We start from the raw sequence: 12,051 nt of genomic DNA, 5'->3' as shown, positions 1-12,051 counted from the left end.
CACTAGTAAACGAGCAAAATCTTGGTTCCAAACCAACAAAATTAATGCCTTGCAGATGTGAAGAAATCATGAAAAACTGTGGTTATACAACTAAATACTAGTACAATAAGGATGGGACTCTGTTGACCTCAACTGAGGATGTCATCCGGCACTGGAAGGAACACTTTGAGGAATTCCTGCATCAGACCGGAGCGCCCTCTATAGTAGGGAGATGGAAGTTGATTTAGTGATTCACAGAATTGCTAAAAAAGCAGTTTGAACATAATAGTTTTGAGTTTGTAGCATCAACAGCAGATGCTACTATTACTGTGAACACCCCCTTTTCTACTTTTTTTTTTTTTACTAATAGTCCAATTTCATAGCCTTAAGAGTGTGCATATCATGAATGCTTGGTCTTGTTGGATTTGTGAGAATCTACTGAATCTACTGGTACCTTGTTTCCCATGTAACAATAAGAGATATACTCGAAAACTGGATTAATCTTTTTAGTCACACAGCACTACTATTATTCTGAACACTACTGTATCATTTTTAACATTCAAAAGAGATTGATTACGTTCTCCTGGGAAGATGTCGGAGACTCTGTGTTTGCACATGTTGATCGGTTCGGACCGACAGACTTTTCAGTTTGGTTTGGACCAAGACAGCAGAGGTGGGACAAAGTTACCAGCAAGTCATTCTCAAGTCATGAATCGACAAGTCTCAAGTCATAATGACCACCAATTGTTTGCAAGCTGACTTGAGACTTGACTGAGCAGGTGTGAAAGAAGTTGCCTGAAGTTTAGTTGAGGTAAGTAGACTAACCATGGAGGACCACACCCTGGAGCAGTATATCTGGGTGTTCCCTAACCAGTACTATTCTGGACTGATGAAGCCACTTGGATGAGCTGCGAAACGTTTCCCAGCTAATCAATAAATCCAGTTGCCTCAATTAAACTTCAGGAAGTTTCTGATCTTCAACTGGATGATTGAGGACCTACACAGAGCAGGTGCGAAAGTGGTCTCAGACCAAAGAATGAAAATTTGGTCCAACCTCCAAACCGACATCCATCTCGTTGGATTCCCTCATCACACAGGAAACTAGCTAAAGTGGCCTCGAGCACAGACCTTAACCATCCCGTACTTGCTCCTAGTATGCAGTTGAGCGCCTCTGCATGGCAGCACACAGACATTGGCGGTAGTGTGTGTGTGTGTGTGTGTGAACGGGTCAATGTAAGACATCTCTGGAAGAAACTGTAAGTATCTGCATCAGTTGGAAAAGTGCCACATAAATGTCACCGTGGCCATCCTGCCTAGATGGACACATCAGGTGCCACAGTCCTGGTGGTTGATCCTCCTGGGAGCAGTGTTGGAGGTCTCTAGCATGATTTTTTTGATGCCTCAGCTTCGCTATGTCATGACTCGGTCTTAGCCTTGGCATTATCGTCATCGAAGAATAAGTCAAGAACGGTTCAAACCCACTCGTCGTTACCCATTTTTTGCGCTGTTCAAACCCAACCAAACAAAAAAGTGCCCATCAGTTAATTTACACATACAATGGTCTATGCACGCAAGTCGTGAATGCATTGCTTTGTAATCACCACAGTACACAGACACATGGTATCTACAAGTACTAACGTGTAAAAATCTTCTGAAACAGCCTTGTCACTACTCAACCATTATTATATTACTTCCCCCAATACATTGTGTCACAAAAGTACGCCAAAGATTATATAAGGCCGTGTCCGACTCACTTACCCATGGCTTCAAATTCCGCACGAGTCCATGGGAATGGGCCACGCCAACTATGTTAGACTGTATAATACTCAGCCTTGGCATGGACTCGACTACAGCCCTGCCTGTGAGCTGTTTCACCACCAAATCTCAGAAGAACACAAATGTAGTGAAAGAGCTTAAAGCAGGTACAATGGGCATCTGTGGACTATGAGGCATTAGAAACCATTTTTGCTTCGATTTGGGAGTCGGGTATCACCCCCACTGACTAGAAGAAAGGAGGTGTTGTCCCTATCTGTAAAGGAAACGCTGATCACTTCTTAGATTGTAACAAGGGACCTCAGAAACTAGAAAAAACCTTGTTGGGTCTGGGCACGGCAGGCAGCTGTAGGAGGTGGAAATGGATCAGTGGTTTGAGTGGTGGTTACCTGTTGTATGGCTGGGGGGCCTGGCTGCCTTTTTGTTTCTGTCTTTTGTTTTTCCTTCCAAGTGGCTTGCATTTGGGACTGAGTGGCTGTGTTGCTGAGGTTATCAGGACCTCACCCTGATCACCTGCGGCTCGTCAGGACTCACAGCTGGGGTGCATCTGTGTGGATTGGAGCGTGGTGGCATTTGGGACTGGAGTGTGCAGTGTGTATTTGCCAGAGACTCGACCTTGTGACCAGACGGGTGAGATCGTCGTCTCGGGAGCCATCTCATCATCAGTGGATGCAGAGAACGTCCAGGGTTTGATGCACGGTCTGTGAAAGAGGAGGGGGTGAGGTCTCACGCTCGTCAGCACACTTCCTGAGGTACGTTAGATTTGTGACTAACATTTATACAGTCAGTAAATGTGGTGTCCCTCACACCTTTTTATATTGAGCTGTATGTTAGTCATGTATCGGCTTCCACTGCAGTGGAGTTTTGTGAACTGGATGTTCCATGCCTGCAGGTTGGGAAGCTGATTAGTAATCAAGCCAGGAAGTGTTTGCTGTTTGTACACCTTTAAGTGTTCTCTCTGTGTGTAGAGTGTGGACTCACATAATGGTTCCTTCTTTCACAGACTCGGTTTGTTGCGGCCACCTGGGGGGTGTCGGCGGGGTCCTTGGGTCCGAACAGCTTCTGGCTCTGGACCGTTAGCACTGCTGGGAGCGCACCACGCCAGACCGCACTTTCTTTTGTTGTATTTTGTATCACTGTTATGTATTAAATTCAGTTAGCCTTTGTACCGTGCTCTGCTTATTTCATACTGGGTCCTTCAAACGCTGGTCGGTTCTCCGAGCTGCGTCCGACACATAACAGTTACCCATCAGAACCTGTAGAACCTGTTCTGTAGTCATGCTCAGCACCAGACCATGCTCCCAGACCTGGCCTCTATCCTAAATGTACAACTACAGACAGGCAAACAAAGTATAGGGGTGATTCTGTGAGACTGTCACACCCGTTACTACTGTACTTTCAGAAGTCACGAGCTCACAGCAGCACCATTGACAGCAGCGGACAAGGCAGTCTCATGGAATTGCCCATTAAAGTAGCGGGGTTTCCTGAAAAAGTTTTTCACAAAAATTAAGCATTTCATATCGCCAAAACACTACAGCCAAACAACAGCGTTTCCATTAGCTGACGGCATGCGACTGCTGGATTTCGTCCTCTCGCATTAATGGTCATTCTGGCGAAAACTCCAATATCAATAGTTATAACGACAGAATACTAAGTCTCACTAAATGTTTCCATTTCATTGTTTCTTTCCTCATCCAATATTGCCATAACATTATCGCTTATAAAGTTTGAGAAACTCGCGCGGCACCACATATTTTAGAATGCCACGTGACACTTTACATCACGTGACCTGTAATACAGGAAAAGGTGCTTCCATGCAATTAGTCTGAAAACCACATAATGCAAGGCATAAAAATTTTAGTTTGTTTTTTTAAGCACACATTTCCTTGACACGTGTTTTCAATTCCCAATGTCAGTTTGGAGGATGATAGAAGCCCGCCTTCCAACAAAAGAAAATGTTCTAAATTTGCTCACCGGTTTTAATCACCTCATGGTCAACAGCAGCTGTTCCGAAACTTAAGACCCACTTTGAAACCTGAAAATTGTGTGGGGCCAAGACATATCAGACTCAGGGAAAATACTTCATATATAAATATATATATATATATATATACACACAAGGTCTGTCCATAAAGTATAGGTCCTTTTTATTTTTTTCAAAAACTATATGGATTTCATTCATATGTTTTTATGTCAGACATGCTTGAACCCTCGTGCGCATGCGTGAGTTTTTCCACGCCTGTCGGTGACGTCATTCGCCTGTGAGCACTCCTTGTGGGAGGAGTCGTCCAGCCCCTCGTCGGAATTCCTTTGTCTGAGAAGTTGCTGAGAGACTGGCGCTTTGTTTGATCAAAATTTTTTCTAAACCTGTGAGACACATCGAAGTGGACATGGTTCGAAAAATTAAGCTGGTTTTCAGTGAAAATTTTAATGGCTGATGAGAGATTTTGAGGTGATACTGTCGCTTTAAGGACTTCCCACAGTGCGAGACGTCGCGCAGCGCTCTCAGGCGCCGTCGTCAGCCTGTTTAAAGCTGAAAACCTCCACATTTCAGGCTCTATTGATCCAGGACGTCGTGAGAGAACAGAGAAGTTTCAGAAGAAGTCGGTTTCAGCATTTTATCCGGATATTCCACTGTTAAAGGAGATTTTTTTAATGAAAGACGTGCGGACGGATTGCAGCGTCGGCTCGCAGCCGCCGCGATGCTCCGCCACAGGAAAAACACCTCTGTTGGAAGCCTTAAGGACAAGTTGGAACATGTCCAGCTGTTAAACAATTTCTCATATACTCACTCCACTGAAAGCCATCAAAAGCCGCCTGGATTTTACAAATGGTTATCAACACGGAGGTGTTTTTCCTGTGCCGCCGCACCGCGCCGGCTGCGTCCCGACGCGCGGACCCGTCCGCACGTCTTTCATTAAAAAAAAATCTCCTTTAACAGTGGAATATCCGGATAAAATGCTGAAACCGACTTCTTCTGAAACTTCTCTGTTCTCTCACGACGTCCTGGATCAATAGAGCCTGAAATGTGGAGGTTTTCAGCTTTAAACAGGCTGACGACGGCGCCTGTGAGCGCTGCACGACGTCTCGCACTGTGGGAAGTCCTTAAAGCGACAGTATCACCTCAAAATCTCTCATCAGCCGTTAAAATTTTCACTGAAAACCAGCTTAATTTTTCGAACCATGTCCACTTCGATGTGTCTCACAGGTTTAGAAAAAATTTTGATCAAACAAAGCGCCAGTCTCTCAGCAACTTCTCAGACAAAGGAATTCCGACAAGGGGCTGGACGACTCCTCCCACAAGGAGTGCTCACAGGCAAATGACGTCACCGACAGGCGTGGAAAAACTCACGCATGCGCATGAGGGTTCATGCATGTCTGACGTAAAAACATATGAATGAAATCCATATAGTTTTTGAAAAAAATAAAAAGGACCTATACTTTATGGACAGCCCTCGTATATATATATATATATATATATATATATATATATATATATATATATATATATATATATATATATATATATATATATATATATATGTGTGTGTGAAAAAAAATGTTAGGCGAATAACAATTTAAAACCTCATGGTTTTATTAGTGGTATTTTTTTTAAATTAAATTTCACTTTTTTAAAAAGAAACTTTTTTACAAAATATAAAATCAAAGAACTTTTAATCATCTCTCATGGCTCATCTTACAGTACCTTAATGGGCCACCAGAGGGCTCAGCCACACACATTGAGAACCACTGGTCTACAGGATAAAGTGGTTTAGATGATGGATTTGTAATCACTTCATTCTTCAGTTTTCCTTTAATCCAAATATCAATGTTTTGCTTATGTTCACTGGCTGTTTTTGATTTCTGGATCATGTGATTCCCGGCAGAGGGTGGTGATCTATCGACATGGTAAAAAGTTGGACCCCCACCCCCGGCCTGGTTTAGGTTTGCAGTGATCAAAGCTTCATTCTGCAATGCTTCAGGTCCTCATGGTGTGAAGAAATAACGGTGTTTGAAATCACATTTCAAAGCCATTTTCTCAACATGACATTTCCTCATCACAGTTTGAGGTTACAGATTCTGTAACCCCTGTTCTCTGCTCGCCCGAAGAAGGCATATCACTGTGGGGAAACATCCTTAGATGCCTGTCAGTCATTACTGCTCACTTACACTTCCCCTGTCAGAGAGGCTGAAAGGTAAGAGTACATCATCTGTTCGGATCTTCTTGATCTGTTGAGACAACGCCTCGCTCACGTTATCAGAGAACATGTTCTTCTCCATCATAAGACTACAATAGAATAGAGCCTTTGTTGTCACTGTACATATACATACATATAACGAAATGTGTCCTCTGCATTTAACCCATCCCAATTACAGTTCAATATAATCCAACCTCTAGGAGCAGTGGGCAGCCACAGCCCGGCACCCGGAGAGACTCCAATACACTCTCCAGGATGGAAACATTCTTCTGCTGGCGTGTGGAGGGAGCCCTTAGGGCATTGTTTGGAGAAGGTTATGATGTCATAAATTAAGAACATTGGCAAAAACCTCCAGAACACCAAAATTGAACCACTTACTTTAACTATTATGATCCTGATCAAGTTTTCCAAAATCTGTCCAGTGTTGAGATACCTTATCAAAAGACAAGTGATCAAGAAACCCTCCTCCTACTCTCTTCAGAACGTTCTGTCCTTTAATATGAAACGATCGTCTTCTGGCTCCACCAACCTTATATGGATATTCCTCAAAACTGATTGGTGGTGATTGGTGGAGTCACGTAAAAGAGAAAGGAGGCAAGAAAGGAAGTAAAGTATACACCAATCGCACTTACCCGAGATTTTCAGGAAGAAGACAGAACTAAGTCCTACACACAACCTGAGGCTTACTGTGCTTATTACAGCCCGATTGATGATTTTTTTTTCTGGAGCCAATACTGATACTAGAAAGTTAAAAAAAGAAAATGTAGGTAACTGCTGATATGCATACACATAAAAAATTGTGATTCATAACATTACGTTATGAAACCCTTACAATAAAGGAATGTAACTGAGGTTTGATGTTTTACAGTTTACACATGAACTTCATTATAAATAAGTATAAATATAACTGACAACTGCAAAATGCCCACTGACTGAAAATGAATTGGAGCTGGCTGCTTTGCCTTTGTCTCTTGTAGCTAATATGACCAAGGGGTGATTAGGTCCCAGCCATGCTTGACAAAGAATTTTAAACAATGCTGATAGAGCACGTCCTGCTGGACAAACTATATTAAGACATCACTTTCTACAGCCAAAGTTTTTTTCTGCATTGTTTATTCAGTGAATTAAAGGTTTTCATATCTGAAAAAATAACAGTGATATATGTTCACAAAAGGGTCACACTGGCTACTACAGCTGGGCTGTAGCACTTATCCCGGGATTCTGTAGTGTAAAGAGGATGAGAGTCTACAACTCCTCCTGGACGGAAAGCCATAGGTGTTAGACAGATCCGCTGCAGGCTACTTACCCCAATCAAGGCTAGATCCAGTATACAGCTGGGTGGACTGGGATGATGAAGATGAAGCATCTTGTCCAATAACACAGACAGGTAGTGACTGAGTTGATAGTCACACTACCTCTGTCATTGGACAAGATGCTTCATCTTCATCCAGCCCAGGTGTACATATCAGTAGCCAAACTCCTTATCCACTTGCTGTACAAGACAGCTCAATTTCACTCACCAGTTTTTGGGTAATCCTGAACAAACCGACAGGAGGAGGGCAAGGTGGAAAAAAAAAAACCATACTGCAGTACACAACAGGGAGTTGACTATGGATCAAAACTACAATTACATGTTGGGGCATCTGTCAAAAAATTTTTTTTAATGAGTATTGTTATACCATGAAAAGACAACTACTCCAAGGCAGAATTAATGATCTCTTACAGAAGAATCATAAATGATTTATAAAATATACAAACAGGAAACTGATAACATCTTCAGAATAATTTCTTGAAACATTCACCATGGATACCTACCTACCTAATCAGTGTGAAACATGACCTAATAATGTATCGTAATATGCATCATATCATGTATCATTCCACCACAATCTAAACTTGAGCCTCAGAGTCCTACACATGATTGAAGAACTAATAATTAGGGCTCGACTGATTATCGGCAGTTGAGCCCTACTAATAATTCCATACCCTTTATGTTGATTCCTTATTTGCTCCTGAGTGCAAATTAAATTCCCCAGTTGACACATCGATAAATGAGACATGAAGCAAACAACTTTGTTTTTGATGGTAAATAGCAACTGTTTAATGAAATGAAACTAAAAAGAATAAGTACCAGATCTATTGCATTATTGGAGTATTTTGTTTTTTGTTTTTTTTTGGGGGGGGGGGGGGTGTTACTCTCTAGAGTGTTGGTTTGTTTTTCTTTTTTGAGGCTGTAGTGAACACAAAGATACAAGAAACATTCAGCGATCACAGATTGCACACCAGATACTGTGGTAATGCAGTCTAATGCAAGACCACCAAAATAATCCAAGAGGAGCTGTTTTTTTTTTTCTATTTCCATTTCATTAGTCCTTAGTTTTTCCATAAAGAGTACAAAAGTCCACGCAGAGGCGCGGGCGTGATCTCAGTCACTGTACATGAAACCCATCAGACGACGCCTCTGAAGAAAACTCAAACAATGCAGAGAACATGTACAATGCACTGACACAGAAAGTCAGCTGTGTTAATACACATGCAACAAGTAACAAAACTTGCTGGAATCGTAATTATCATTAAAAAAAAGTGTCTAAACCCAGTTCTACTTGCATAAATACTTTGTACAATTCATGTATATGCTGTGAAATGCACAATTTAGTTGGTTTGTTTCTTTTAGTGCACGTGAAGGTGCAAACTGGACCGATTAGACACCGACATTCTCAGCGGCTGCTCGTTAAATTACAGTACGTAAAACACAGAACAATTAGAGTGCAAATTATTAGAACACAGCGTGAAAAGAGAGGTTTGAAGACAAGTGAGGGGGAAAGAAAGCAGCACTTGAATGCATCGTTGTTGCCCACAGCGCCACAAATAAGTGTTCTGTACGGAAAGACACACACACACACACACACACACACACACACACACACACACACACACACACCACACACACACACACACACACACACACACACACACACACACACACACACACACACACACACCACACACACACACACACCACACACACACACACACACACACACACACACACACACACACACACACAAAAAATCACAGCCTCGTTAGCTAACGAGTCCACAGTTACAAATTAAATAACTCAATGTGGAAAAAAGAGAGCCCAGCAGCAGATTAAAACCAGCGTGTTTCAAGATTTCATGAGAAATGATTATTTACATCTACGTAAATATGTGTACAAAATCCTCCACAAGGACTGAGGTTAGAAATGTGCCATTCTGAAGGTAAATCTGAATAAAACAGTGGTTAAAAAAAATAAAACTACACTTCCCTTTTCTATTTGCATTAAAAAATAAAATAATGCATCAGTGCTGAAAAGGAACAAAAAAGAAAAAATGGCAAGCAGAAATATAACAATCTCATTTAACATTTTTTATACGTAATGTTTTTAGTGACAGAGAAGGGGCAACAAAGGGGAAAAATCATGAAATTGATACGGTGTTAGAAATTCACTTATAAAACCAAAAATTTCAAATTCAGTTTAGTTTTCAGAAAGCAGTAAGAATAAAAAAAAAAACAATAAAAAAGAAAGAAATCTCCAAAAACAACAAACAGAGAAAAAGAAACTGAAGAGTTCAAACGTATAAATGTCATTCTTAAAAAAATAAACTACTCTTGTTTTTGTTCCATCACTGCTCACTTCCTGTTCGATGTCGGTTAAAGTGGTTTTATGTCGTTTTATACTGAGCACAGACTTAAATATGGATACAGTTGGAGCCTTCCTGTCTGAACTAATGAACTGTCTGAAAGCCAAAGGTTCACCAACACCCAAACGGAAGCAAAGGGGCACATAGAAAACGGTCAACAATAGCTGAATGTTTTAACCACAGCTTTATATCTATTATAATTTCTGATGCATTTAACAGCCTCGCACACAACCGTTGTCCACTGTGGTTATCAGAAGTGTCTGAGTCTGCGTAGTGCCCTCTACTGGATGATGTGCTGAACAGCAGTGACTAGAAGGACATGACAGTGACTATTACAACCCCAATTCCAATGAAGTTTGGACGTTGTGTAAAATGTAAATATAACAGAATACAATGATTTGCAAATCCTCTTCAACCTATGTTCAATTGAATACACCACAAAGACAAGATATTTAGTGTTCAAACTGATAAACTTTATTGTTTTTGTGCAAATATTTGCTCATTTTGAAATGGATGCGAGAAACACATTTCAAAAAAGTTGGGATGGGGCTACAAAAGACTGGGAAAGTTGATGAATGCTCAAACAACACCTACAGTTGTGCTCAAAGGTTTACATACCCTGGCAGAATTTTTGCTTTTTTTTAGCCATTTTTAAGAGAATATGAATAACAACACAAAAACTTTTTTCATTCATGGTTAGTGGTTGGGTGAAGCCATTTATTGTCAAACAACTGTGTTTCCTCTTTTTAAATCAAAATGACAACAGAACTACCCAAATGACCCTGATCAAAAGTTTACATACCCCTGTCCTTAATACTGTGTGTTGCCCCTTTAACATCATTGGAGTCTTTTGTGGTAGTTGTGGACGAGGCTCTCTGATGGTAAAGCAGCCACTGAATATGTTTCGGACTTTATTTACATCAATTACAAAGAAATACAAACAGTATGGCACTTTAATGATGCATTTTGCATCACTACTCTTGGCTTCATAGTGGAGTAGAGTAGAAAAGGATTTTCTTTCACCAAAACAGATGAAATCCAGGCTTGCATCTCAGATGTACCTTCTGGCAATTTGTCGCTAAACTTTCAGGTCTTGTTTTTAAGAAAATCCTCCTCTGTACCACTTCATCATGAACAACTGGTGATACAAAATGCAAAGCTTGCACTGTGCATAATTTCGCCAACCACAGCCAGATAAGCCCATAACTTCTTCTGGGTTGTCAGGGTGTCTTGGTGGCTTTCCTCACTCTTCTACTTCTTGCACAGTCACTCAGTTTTTGAGAAGTGTCGACTCCATACAGATTTGCCATAGAGTGCCATATTGTTTGTATTTCTTTGCAATTGATGTAAATAAAGTCAGAAACATATTCAGTGGCAGCTTTACCATCAGAGAGCCTCATCCACAACTACCACAAAAGACTCCAAGCTGTCACTGATGTTAAAGGGGCAATACACAGTATTAAGAACAGGGGTATGTACAACCCCTGGCAAAAATTCTGGAATCACCGGCCTCGGAGGATGTTCATTCAGTTGTTTAATTTTGTAGTAAAAAAGCAGATCACAGACATGACACAAAACTAAAGTCATTTCAAATGCCAACTTTCTGGCTTTAAACACTATAAGAAATCAGGAAAAAAAAATTGTGGCAGTCAGTAACGGTTACTTTTTTAGACCAAGCAGAGGGAAAAAATAGGGACTCACTCAATTCTGAGGAATAAATTATTACTTTGAAATTACTTTCTGGTCATTTCAAATGGCCAGAAAGTTGCCATTTGAAATGACTTTAGTTTTGTGTCATGTCTGTGATCTGCTTTTTTTCTACAAAATTATACAACTGAATGAACATCATCCGAGGCCGGTGATTCCATAATTTTTGCCAGGGGATGTAAACTTTGGATCAGGTTAATTTGGGTAGTTCTCTTGTCATTTTGATTTAAAAAGAGGAAACACAGTTGTTTGACAATAAATGGCTTCACCCAACCACTAACCATGAGTGAAAAAAAAAAGTTTTTGTGTTGTCATTCATATTCTCTTAAAAATGCCCAAAAAGCAATAATTCTGCCAGGGTATGTAAACCTTTGAGCACAACTGTAATTGGAAACAGGTGAGTGTCATGACTGGGTATAAAAGGAGCTTCCCCAAAAGTCTCAGCCATTTACAAGCAAAGATGGTGCGAGGATCACCACTTTGTGAACAACTGCGTGAAAAAATAGTCCAACAGTTTAAGAACAATGTTTCTCAACATTCAATTGCAAGGAATTTAGGGATTCCATCATCTACAGTCCATAATATAATCAGAAGATTCAGAGAATCTGGAGAACTTTCTACACGTAAGCGCCAAAGCTGAAAACAAACACTGAATGCCCATGACCTTCAATCTCTCAGGCAGCATTGCATTAAAAACCGACATTATTGTG

This window comes from Thalassophryne amazonica, chromosome 5 (genome assembly GCF_902500255.1).
Source record: "Thalassophryne amazonica chromosome 5, fThaAma1.1, whole genome shotgun sequence".
Lineage (NCBI taxonomy): Eukaryota > Metazoa > Chordata > Actinopteri > Batrachoidiformes > Batrachoididae > Thalassophryne > Thalassophryne amazonica.
Note: the sequence above shows the minus strand (reverse complement) of the source record.